General features: G+C 45.8%; 2 protein-coding genes across 2 annotated transcripts in view; both read right to left on the reverse strand.

Annotated features, from left to right (window-relative positions):
- Positions 1–1,499, reverse strand: part of LOC135819823 (sushi, von Willebrand factor type A, EGF and pentraxin domain-containing protein 1-like) — a 228,964-nt gene extending 227,465 nt beyond the window's left edge. Inside the window, exon 1 of the mRNA XM_065333103.1 lies at positions 1,492–1,499. The gene's annotated coding sequence lies outside the window, so the exon portion shown is untranslated. The remainder of the gene's footprint in view (positions 1–1,491) is intronic.
- Positions 1–12,728, reverse strand: part of LOC135819827 (sushi, von Willebrand factor type A, EGF and pentraxin domain-containing protein 1-like) — a 219,165-nt gene that overhangs the window by 71,135 nt on the left and 135,302 nt on the right. The window lies entirely within an intron of this gene.

The following is a 12,728-nucleotide window of genomic DNA, read 5'->3' on the forward strand; positions in this document are numbered from 1 at the left end:
CAATTGACTCGTGGGGGAGTGGTGGCTGAGCCGAAAATTTTGGAATTTTAAATCCCAGATCAGTGTATTTTGTTGATTCACGGGTATCTGGGGCAAAAAGTGGTACGGTCAATACCGTAGTGACCGTACCGTGTGCGACGCCCCTGACTGTTGGAATCCACCAGCTGTGTTTCCTTGAGGGGCGTATCCTTACCTGGGATGTGTTTTCTCATTCCCGGCAGCAGAAAGAGCTCTACAATATGTATATAATTTAAGAATAGAATTAGATGTACAGGAGAGTGCCGATTATCCCCACCCCTCGGGGCGCAGGCTGTCTCCAGAGGGTTCAGATGAGAAGAATGTTCGGATAAGAGAGTAGTCACACATCAATCTAAATCATGCATATTCCAGCATGTTTTCATCATTTTCATTCTCTTCAGCAGTGCAATAGGAACTAGGTGCACTCAAGCTCCTCTAAATTAATGACACTATTATTACACATTTTGACTCAAACCTGTTGTAATACATCTTGTGAATCGCTTCAATGGTGCCCTGAGCGACGAAAATCAACAACTTGAAACTCATCTTCTACCCCTCAATTAAATGGAAGCAATTATTTTGGATAATTAATCATTTGGATAGTTGATATTAGGATAATCGGCACATTGTGTGTGATGGGGGGGGGGGGGAGAGGAAGAGGAGGAGGCTGCGAGAGGCCGTGGTGGACGTGTACTTGTGCAGAGCCTGGAAAAAGCCTCACTTTAGATGTATGCACATTCAAACGGTGGATGCTTCCCGCCATCCTTTTCCCCCTCTTTTTCCTTTTCCCGCCATTCTTTACCCCCTCTTTTTCAATTTCCCGCTCTTCTTTTCCCCCTCTTTTTCCCCCTTTTTCTCCCCTTTTCCCCCTTTTCTGCGAGAAGATTAGCCCCCTCCTTGCGCAACAGAGATTTCCCGATATTCTCCACTAGTGCACTGTGCAACTCATAGTGCCACTCAAACTTCACACACTGCTCTCTTTTTTTTCTTCAAGCTAGTGCTCCATGATGCTCTGCTTGCAGACTGCTACTCCCATGGATAGTCTCATAACGCCGAAAATAATGCCAGCATTATCCGCTGGACCGTATTCACTTCCACGTGTGCTGTGTGCGTCGGTGTTAGAGACCTGCGGCGATTACGTGCATGGTTCTGGACTTGAGCTTTTCCAAGACGGTCACTGATGTGCAAATCAGGGTCTGTCTTCAACGTGCTTTCCCCACTCTCAAATACATGTACTCTCTTAAGTTTTATTACTAGAACGTGCGCATATCTGCAGACGGGCTTGGTTTTCTTCATTCATTGACTGTAAAGGATGCGGAAGAGTGTACATAAGCAACTGCTAGTAGTATTGCTTATGGCACATGGCAGTCCGGTCAGTAGCACACCAGCACGCTTCAATTACTCATTCTTTCTCTTATGCGATCCTCTTCGAATCATTGTTATTATCATACATGGGAAACCCGCTAACAATACCTTTTGGATTAGCGCACGATGCAGTAGCTCAGCGCAAGTGACGAGTAGGTTTGGCAGAGTACGCTGAAATAACAGCACTGGAAATCTCTCCTCCGCAACCACTCCTTTAGCGTCCGTCGACCGTTCGCTTGCGATGTTCCAGCGGGTTGTGCTCAGTGTGACGTTGGAAATATATCTAATTTCATTCAATTTCACTCGCCTCTAGCTCTGAGCAGACACTTGCCATGCTAGCAGGAGCAACGTGCGTAAACAAATGAAAATCCCGTTGAGCGTATACATGTAAACTGTTTGGCGACTTGTCGCTTCAGTTTCTTCCGCATAAATACGGTAAGGGGCGATCAGAATTTGCGCAAGGAATCAGCGCGAAGAAAAAAGCGCCGTAGTTTACAGCTCGAGGAAGTTCTGCGCGAAGAATGTAAGCGCGATAAAGTACAGCGCGAAGCCAATATGTAGTACATGACTGTATACGTAGGACATGTAAAACCCAATACTAGTTCAGAACTAGTCTTAGATCAACCTTGTTATGGTTCACGCATATTGGTAGATTGACAGCTTGAAACAAGGTGGACACCGCGGAAGGTTGTAGCAAGGTCACTGTTTCCGAACACAGTGTCCTTGTTTCATGCTGTCATTGCAACAATATGCATGTATACAGTTGCACAGTCACATTCATTACCGGCCATGTTCATGTACAGTGTGCCAGGAAAGTTGCAAGGAGACCTTTCCGTGTACACAGGCAAGAATCATGTACAGCTGGCGAAACACTTAGTATTACTAGACGGGGATTCTAGGAGCCACATTGAAATTCCGTCCATGAACGGTTCAACCCTTAATATCATTTTTCTGTTTCTGCTTTAATGACAGTCCATTGCACGCCGAAAAAAAGTACTTAGTTTATTAAGTGGGTTACAGAACTGTTGTTCGCTGGCTTACTTGTAGTTTTGATAACGCTTCGCTCTTCATTGAGATATCTGTCAATCTCTCTTTGTTCTCCTGATCGTCTCCCCAACCCTCCTTCCCTGTATCATAATAATAATATTATATTCGCTGCCTTGTCATTGAGTATTTGTGCTCGTTTGGATTAACGAATTCAAATAAAGTATACAAACAAACACACAAACCAGTTGTCCTACTCGCCTGATCGCCACTGAGATGACTTTGCAGCAAACTCGACCAGTGTACCATGTTATCCAGGCGGAACCACTGGTTCCGTGTTTGGCTGCGTCAGAGCCTCCAGTTTATTGCCCATGTCTGCATTGTATTTCGGAATGGCAGGGTGCTTATTATGACGTGCCTCACCTACTCCTGCAGTGTCTGTACAAACTATTAACTTGGCAGGAGATTACATGTACCTGATGACATTACAAAACAACCAGCAAAATGAAGTTTGCTTCTATATCAAGAAACTTGAAGTAGCAGCAAACAAGCCTTGATTGTCCTTGTTGTTTTGTATTACGCTCTGTATCGGTGGTTTTGAGCACTGTCAGCACACTGGGTACATCCTCCGGTGTACATGACAATTATACAATTACAAGTTCGGTATAATAAAAAAAAGAATTAATTGACTCTCATATACATAGCGCTGAGATTTTTTTATTTTTTATTTTTTACTACGTTCACATACCCAACTCATAAATAATACAGAAGACAATGGTACTGAGACAAGGACAAACGTGACAACTACTGAGAAGGGGCTGCACCGAGGTGCAGCAGTGATGGTGGGGCATTGATGGCTCTGCCGACCTGAGGTCTCGGCATCACGGCCAGAAACACGCACCAAAAACAAAAGATAGAGCTGTAAGGGTCGGCAAAAATAAAAAGAAAGCAAGGGCAAGCAGCAGCTAGTACTACTGTGCAGCGCATATGTGGCTGACGTATTTGGCGCGGACATACAGTATATGTGAATTTTGGTTCGGACTAGTTTGAGTTATTCGGTGCTTAGCTGCTGGCGCTGAAATGTTTGGCGCTAGACGATTTGGCGCTTACGTTCACAGCGCTGACACGGCCGCGCTCACCTGCTTGGCGCTGAACTTGAGGTCACTGAATGCATGGAATCCTGTTCGCAGTGCTTCACCTTGCCCTGCCACGGCCGCTACAGCTGCTGTCAAGGTAAAGTGTCACTAAAAGGAAGCCAATTTCTGCTCATGGTGTCACCCAGCTGTTCACAGAGCGAACTACAGTGCCACTACTACCGGTATAGCACTGTTTTGCATAGACTTTTCACACAGCATGGACGCCCTCACTCGAATGACTAAAGCTACAATCCGTGCCTTCTTTAGCTTTCCGCCGTGGACTTCCACTGCAGGGCTCTTCGAGAGACTCTGTCTTCCTACCCTCGAGGACGCCCTGGCAGCGAAAATCCTAACATTCGTTCGCCGCTGCATTTATGGCCGTTCAAGTGTCCTGTTTATACAAAGGCACAAAATGAAAACCTTGGCAAATTAATTCCGTTGTGACTCAGAGTTTCATGGCTGAACCAATCATCAGACAACGATAATGGACTAGGAGGCAGCGCTGGTATATCTAAGTCGATAGAGGTGTGATAATACGATAGCGAGAGGAGTAATCGCGTGAATGTATACAGGGACAGGCTATGTTTAGGAATAACTATACCAGAACACAGAGTGATCGCACCCGTGGAGCTGACCAAAACCTATTGCAGGTACCCTTCTGGCCCGGTCCTTCTGGTCGAGGTACGATCCAGTTCACTGGTGCCATTCTCTGAAACAAGACACCGCCCATGATGCGCTGTGAACCTTGTCACGCCCATTTCTGTGCTCTCACGAAAGCGTCCAAGTACCACAAACGCGAGTATTGAATGAGAAAGTGTACTCACGACGTCATGTACAGGTGCATTTTGTACATGATTAGGTTTGATACCCGTGGCTACATTTTACGTATGCAAAAGACTTTGCATACTGTATACATGACTGATGATTGTATCGTCTGGCGCAAGCGATGTTCTGTGATGTACCGTACACCAAACGTTCACAATTTTTTGGAGTTTTCAAATGGACTGGAAGTACCGCATGGTGAGAAAAAGCAAGGACAATTGCACAACTGAGCATTGTGCAAAATATCTATTCAATATGCGCTTCTGCCACTGCAAGTGCGGCGGATTGATCATTCGAACCCACACTGTGTGCGGACAGTTCAGTTTGCAGATGACATCAAGCTCTATATTAGTGGCAGGGACAAACATCAGCTGGAACGTAGTATGTATTCTGACTCTCTAAGATCTGATTACGTTAGTGGACTGTTAGTCATAACTCGTAACATTTTGTCCGTCTTCTTTTCACAATTATTAATAACATCCCTTTGCTTCTTTTTCTAGGTCATTAAGGTGGTATTCGGTGTCGTATTACCCTCGAATTCAAAGAGAACGTTTGTTGTAGCCAATCAATGGAAAAAAAGATTCCATCAGTTGTAATAAAATGCATGATGAGCTATGCAAAAAATTATAGCGTAGAGCCCTGAGCTTCCAAGCTCTCTAGTTGTTGTTATGATAATCATAAACAGGAAGACAGCTAACAATACCTTTTGATTAGCGCGCGACGCAGTCGTTCAGGTCAAGTGATGGGTGGGTCTGCCGGAGTACCCTGAAAACTGCAGTGGAAAACTGTGTTCAGTAACAACTCCTTTGATTGCGGCCGTACATTCGCTTGCAATATTCCAGCGGGTGGAGCTCAATGCGACTTTGGAATTTTTTCATTCAAATCCACTTTCCTCTGAGCAGACACTTCCCGTGCTGGCTGGAGCGAAGTGCGTGAACACTGGGCGATAACTTGGAGCGCGTAACGGTACACGTGAAATGTTCGTTGACTTGTCACTTCAGCGGAACCGTTCGTTACATATCAGTACCAGCACTTCACCGCCTGATTTTACAATGTCTCCTTGTGCAGGGCAATAACGTACAGCGCGGTCAAGTTCAGCGCAAGGACGTCAGCGCGAAAAAGCGAGGAGCCGTAAGCTACAGCCCGAGGAAATAATATCAGTTGAGCGCGAAGAATTTAAGCGCGAAAGAGTACAAGGTGATACAGTAGGGCGCGAAGTTATTACCCGCGTACAGGCATAGTCATTACAGGCGATGTTTATGAGAATGTCCAGTTGTAGGGAGAATCGTTTCCTGTACACAGACACGAGTCATGTACTGCGTGCGAGACAGGTACTTCAAAAAAGAAGCAGTATAACGTTATACGCTGCAGCGAGAGTACATAACTCTAGGATGCATGAATGACTCTGCAGCAAACCCGGCCGAGTGTAGCATGTTATCGAGGTCCAACCCATTTACCTTTGACAGGTTCGTCTCATCTCAGTGTTGAATGCCGTTGCCTTTTGTGTGCACCGTGTCCGGCTGGTTGGGTTCTTTTCCTTAGCTTTAATTCTCTTAAATAATCGGCGAGGAGGCAGCAATTTTAACATCGAAATAAAGAGGACAAGCTGAAGTGACATTCGACTACTTTAGGGTTAAACAATGTCAAGCGATGGAGACGATGGGAAAGCAATCTAAAAAAATGGAGACGATGTGAAAACAATGTAAAAAGATGGAGACGATGTGAAAACAATCTAAAAGGTAAGGAGAAGTACATGTAAGAAGAAAAAGCGATGGAAAAATAGATGATTCGAACAATTCCATCAACAACAATTCTATCGTTTGACATTGTTTAAAATGTAACCCAATGTCATCTCAGCTCGTCCTCCCTATTGCGATAGTTAACTATTTTCATTTGCTTTGAGTTCTTTTCATTGTTTTTTGGGGTTTTAGTTGCATTTTCTATTCATTGATCATGATGGTGTTTTTGCCAGTACAAGAGGATTTAGTAACATGTACACTAGCGCGTTATCGGGAAGGAACCACTGGTTGCGTTTTGTAGTGTCAGAGTCTCCGGCCTAGCGCCCATATTGGCGTTGTCGTTCGCAATGGCAGGGTACGTACTGTGCCGTTGGACGCCTACTCCTCCAGAGGCTGGACGAACTGGGCACGGAGGGTACATCTAATTTAATTTTGTATTTTTGTATTTTTTGTAGAAAAGAAAAATTGACCAAGGAACTATACGTTACGCTGTTATATCCACAAACACCACCAGGTCCTAAACAATCTGCTCATGCGATAACATTGCACGACATTGACCGACGGACTCACGTTCTGCAACTAACTGGCGGTTCCTTGGTCCATTTTCTTTCTATAAATTAATCCTTGGCTCTCCATCCGAATCTATTCCTGCACACCTGATGAGTATTTTTTTTGTATTTGTTTTATTGATTCTCCAGAGGCCTTAGCTGAAATCTAGGGAGTCTATGAACATGACATTCTATATTGAAAACGAGTTTATTCACAACACGAATCGCGTGAAACCATGAAGTACATGTAAGTACCAAAACAAAAAGACAACCCGAATTCGCAAATAAATAGTACTAGTTTGGTATATGAAAAAAGGGGCGCTGATATACATAGCGCTGAAATTTGGGGCTGAGTCTAACTCAGCCCCAAATCTCAGCGCTATAATAAGAGATAGAGAGGTTCTTCCTCAACCTACTCAAGCTCAACTGATGAGGGGTGAATTCCCTAAAACACTGTGTATTGGGACGTGAGTGGTGCGTTCTTGCAGGTTTGCCGAATTGACGATTCGGTTGACTTCTCCTGTGCTCTGGATGGCAGTCGTGAGTCAGTCAAGCGAGAATCTAAGTCAGCAGGAAAAGCGCGAGCTTGCATGTAGGGAGCAACACACCATTCTTAAAATAAGGCACCTGAGAGAAAATAAGAGAAACCCGGTGCGTGAATAAGGGATTTGCTTTGGCTGATTTGCTGACGTATTATGGTGCTGTAAGATTCGACGCGCGCGTTCACGTCGCTGAAACTGTCGCGTTTCACCTACTTGGCGCTGAATTACCTGAGGGTACTGAATGCGTGCACTCCATCAAGACTGTTTTCAGCGCTTCATCTGGCCCTGCCTTGGCCCCTACAGGCTGCTGTCAAGGCCTGACGTACTTGGCTCTGACATACCTATGTGGCTCTGAATTGTGCAGGCGCTGAAGTATAATAATTGCGGAAGCATTGTGGCGCTGTTAGATTCGACGCTTATGAAGTTATGTACACGTCGCTGAAACGGTCCCGTTCACCTAGTTGGCGCTGAACGTGATGGCAGTGATTGCATTGAATCAATCGTTATTGCTCTCAGCGCTTCACCTGGGCCTCCCAACGCTACTTGACAGCTACTGTCAAGGTCGGGTGTCACTAAAAGGAAGCCAATTTCTGCCCATGGTGTCACCCACTTGTTGACAAAGCGCACTAGCACTGTTGTACACAGACTTTTCACTCAGCTTCACAGAGCAACACTGTACAGCTCTACAGAGCAACACTGTACAGCTTCACAGAGCAACACTGTACAGCTTTACAGAGCAACACTGTACAGCTTCACAGAGCAACACTGTACAGCTTCACAGAGCAACACTGTACAGCTTTACAGAGCAACACTGTACAGCTTCACAGAGCAACACTGTACAGCTTCACCGTGCAACATTGTGCAAAGCGCATCCGTACCCAACGTTGCACGGTGAATGAATGAATGATAAAGGTGATCCTTGGCATTGAGTATTACAAGCGTGCAGTACTGTCAGGCGCTGAAGAACGGAGCGCCCGAGAACGGCCAGGCTAGAATTTCATCAAGCACAGCATACCAATGTATACACGAGGACTCCACTGCCCACCGACAGTAGTACATGAAAATAAGAACGGAGTAGGCTAGGAGGCTGATCCCCAGTTCTTCGACGACCGACAGTTCTGTAGTGCCAGTCATTGTCAGAAGGGATATGATACAGGTATACGATACAGCCAAAGAATCCCTCCTTTGACACCTGCACTGTGCCCTATCTCTCCCGACAAAGCCGCCTCACGGTGTACAACGGGTTTGTACGGCCCATTTTCGAGTATGCTCCGCTCGTCTGGATGGTAGCTGCTCCCTGCCATCTTGCACGCCCAGACAGCATCCAACGCCGTGCATTACGCATCATTGGTCCCGGGACGGAGCTCCAGAGCCTCAGCCAGCGGCGATATGTTTCTGCATTTACATAAACGTACCAATTGCATTTTCATCACCGGTCCGACTCAATTTCTAGCAGTTCTCCCACGAAGGCTTGAGCCCCGTGACGTCACTCGCACTCGAACCGATGTCCACACGACCACCGGCCACAGTTACCAGCTAAGAAATCCCCTGCCGCGTCAAGCACCAGACACCATTCTCCGCAGTTTCCCGTCTTGTGCAATCCAGCTGTGGAATTCCGTGCCGCCAGCTTTTTTAGACTCCGCTCCAACTCGTAAAATCTTCAAACGTTTAAATGCAACGTAAACGAATACCTCCGCCGAAAGGATTGGCGATGATCCACAGACATTCTGTTTGTCGAGCCACCTACATTCTAGTGCCCCGTCAACAACTCCCTTTGCTATGAATGCGCTGCACACTAGCTGATGTTAGCCCTTGCTCTTTTTAATTTGCTGACCCCTAGAGCTCTATCTTTTGTTTTTGGTGCGTATTTCTGGCCTTGATGCCGAGACCTCAGGTCGGCAGAGCCATCAAAGCCCCCCCCCCCCCCACCATCACTGCTGCGTCTCGGTGCAGCCCCTACTCAGTAGTTGTCACGTTTGTCCTTGTCTCAGTACCATTGTCTTTCATCATTATTTTTACGAGTCGGGTATGTGAACATAGTAAAACAAATTAGAAAACGGTGCTTTCCAGAATAGTACAACAAACGTGAGCAATGACTGAGAAAGAAACTAGTAATTGCTTTGGTAGTAGGCATTTCTCAAATTGGCTCGATTTTTTTCGCCTGAACGCCTTTTTGATTGACTACGAAAATGTCAATATTCGGCGTTATCACTCTCCTAGTATTGATTCCCATTGATTTTCGCTATACCTAAGCAGTCAAGTTCAGTGGTTGTGAGACTTATCCACTCACCTCCACCGTTAGGCGCTGCATCTGCCGCTAGGATTTACCGGATGGTAGCGGCCGTCGTGAGTTCCCTTCGGGAACGGACACGATAATTTACTTTTTTTAAGCAGTCAAAAATTCAGAAATTGTGAACAGGCGAAGCGGTGACAACAGTTTTAGGAGGGCAATAAATAGAATCAGCTGGGGTCTGAACAGAGGAAAAGAACTAGTGTACACAGTAGAGACAGCAAAGTGTTTTTATTTATTTATTTATTCAACATCTTATGGCTTCCAATGGCAGCCTAAACGGGAAGATGTGGGAGATAGCCAACCATGGTAAAAGAAGGAGAAGATTATATATACATGAAAAGGAAACAGCCGAAAAGCTATATTGATTAGTTTTTACTTGCAAGTATTATTATTATGGTGCACTCAGTCATCAGCAGGCCCTCAGATTTATTATTATTATTATTATTAGACACAATCTCATAGCATGTGACAAGCATAGCTAATGCAGGGACAGAATCCCCTGAGATAAGGGCGTTGAGCCAGCCACGGCAATAGTAAGCTAGGAAAACAAAGCAAATATGAATTAAAGCAGAAAATGAATGGAAAATTACAAAGAAAAACGATTGACGGAAGTGAGCACTATCAAAATTCGTGCATCACCCAGGTATTCGAGAATGTTCTTCGATGATAATTATTGCGTCTAGTTCAGTTGTGATAGTAGATCTTTAAACTGACCAATAGAAGAACAAGTTTTCAGACCGTATGGTAATGATAACCAATGAGAGTAGCCGGAAAACAAAGGGGACTTTAGATACTGGGCTGACTTAACAAGAGGCAGGGTGAGCGCGTTACGGGTTGAGCTTGTCGAAAACCAATTGTACTTCATCATGTGTGAAGGGGTTTTATGAAGAAATATCTTATGAACCAGTGTACAGAGATGGTGCTTATGACGAACGGAGAGAGGAGATGTGTGTGCAAGTCGATAAAGGGCATCCGAAGGAAAACATCGATCCTTGTTGTAAAGAATTTTAAGTATAAATCTATGGTGGACTTCTAATTGGCTCAGAGTTGGGTCACAAAGGCCACACCAATCGGTATCGCAATAGTCGAATATAGGGAGAATATAGCACTGATAAAATAATAGTTTACACTGGATGGGCAAATGAGTGCAATGTGGTTGTAGTACCCCTAAGGCTGAACTGGTTCGCTTGCATACACAGTTGACATGTGCAGCCCAAGAGAGTTTTCAGTCAAACATCACACCTAGATGTTTGTGCTGAGTAACAACACGGATAGGCATAGTCGAGTCAGGGAAGTATAATGGTTGATCAGGAGGGGATTAAGAAATATACATGGCTTCTGTCTTGTCTAAATTGGGCTGGAGTTTCCACGTTTGCATCCACATGACAGTGCTGTCGATGCGATGCTGCATGGTAAGGAGTAATTGTGCAGGGGAGGAATCAGAACAGATAAGGCCAGTGTCATCCGCATACAAACTAACATCGGGGACAACTGAAGGTAGGTCATTAACGTAAAGCAAGAATAACAAAGGACCCAGAATGGAACCTTGGGGCACTCCAGACGTTACAGGGAGGGGATCAGACAAGAAATAGAACAAGCGAACAGCCTGAGAACGAGCAGACAGATACGAGGATATCCAACGCAAGGCAGCATCCTCCACCCGGAAGGTGACCTTCAACTTGACAAGTAAGCCACGATGCCAAACGGTGTCGAATGCCTTGGCCAAGTCGAAAAACACCATTCCCACGTGCTCCCCACAGTTCCTCTTTGTCGCTATGTCGAGACGAGTCGAGTCACCTGGTATTGAGTTGAGTCACCACGGCAGAATCCCGACTGAGCTGGTGAGAGAGCCGGAGCGATGTGCAGGTAGAGGGAATCGAATACAATACGCTCACAAAGTTTGGAAACTGTGCGCAGCAGAGAGATGGGGCGGTAGTTTGCCGGGCAAGCACGGGACCCTTTATACTTGTAAAGCGGTGTCACGATGGCGGATTTCCAATCCTGTGGGAATGTACCAGTTCGAAATGACATATTAAAAATAATGGCGAGAGGATAGGCTATTGATGGTGCAAGAGACTGCAGCACTTCATTCGGGATCCCATCTGAGCCGGGAGACTTTCCACATTTCAGGCGCTTCAGATATTTCCGAACTTGAAACGTAGTGACAATGATTGTACGGAACGGAACAGATATGAAAGGCGACTGGGACAAAGGTGTAATGCGCCACGAAGGATCATCAGGTAGCCCAAATGAGGTGAACTGAGTGTTCAGAACATCAGCTATGCTCTTGGGGGACGTGGCGACCGTACCGTCGGATGCTATCATCGTTTGGGGCATGACACAGCCGGAAGTGTGCCGCTGTGCTCGCACAAACTGAAAGAGTGAAGGTCGATTCGGTGACGTTAGTGATGCTTGGATGGAGCGTATATATTGACGATGTGCTTGCCGAGACAGGTGCTTTACAGCATTCCTTTGTCGGTTATAAGCTGCATGATTTACTGCTGTCGGATATTTTTTGTACACACTATATAGATCACGCTTGCGTTTTACAGCAGACCTGAGCTCAGCAGTAACCCATGGTGGAGATTGCATGCGGGGTCGTGGAGATGTCACAGTGTGGGTGGCTCCGAATGAAGTGAGGTGCCGACGGAAGGCGGACTGGAGCTCACAATCAAAGTGATGAAGTGCGTCATTAACATCAGTGTACGAGTTCAGAGAGGACCAGTTGTAGCCAGCTAAATCAGCGTTGATTAATTGCCAAAGGTGCGAAGGTACTTGTTTGAAGCGATACAGTGAAGAGGGAGGACCAGTGGCAGAGTTGGGGAAGTAGTTCGAAATAGGGGCGTAACATAAAGTGCAAACAATCTCTATATGGTCAGACATACCCAAGGGAGGTGCTTGATCAATTGAGCGCACGAGGCGTGGTCGGTTGGTGATCACCAAGTCCAGACACGAAACAGAGCCAGTCAACCATCTGGTGGAGCCCAAGAGCAGCAAATACTGTGCTAAGGAGATCACCAGCCTTCGAGGTAGAATCGGTGGGACACCAGCTTGAGTTGTGGGCGTTGAAATCGCCAGTCACTAGCAGATCATAAGAATCTAAACAGACTGACTGTAATGCCTCAACAAACATGTCACAAAAGCACGACAATTGCATTGTGCTCTGTGAGGGTGGTCGATACATGCAGCATAGTAAGATGGGATTCTGAGATTGAGTAGAGGGGGAGCCAAGTTCAAGCCACACAGACTCGCAGCCAGGGCGTTGAAGGTCGGCACGAGGG

The sequence above is a fragment of the Sycon ciliatum genome, chromosome 6 (assembly GCF_964019385.1).
Source record: "Sycon ciliatum chromosome 6, ocSycCili1.1, whole genome shotgun sequence".
Lineage (NCBI taxonomy): Eukaryota > Metazoa > Porifera > Calcarea > Leucosolenida > Sycettidae > Sycon > Sycon ciliatum.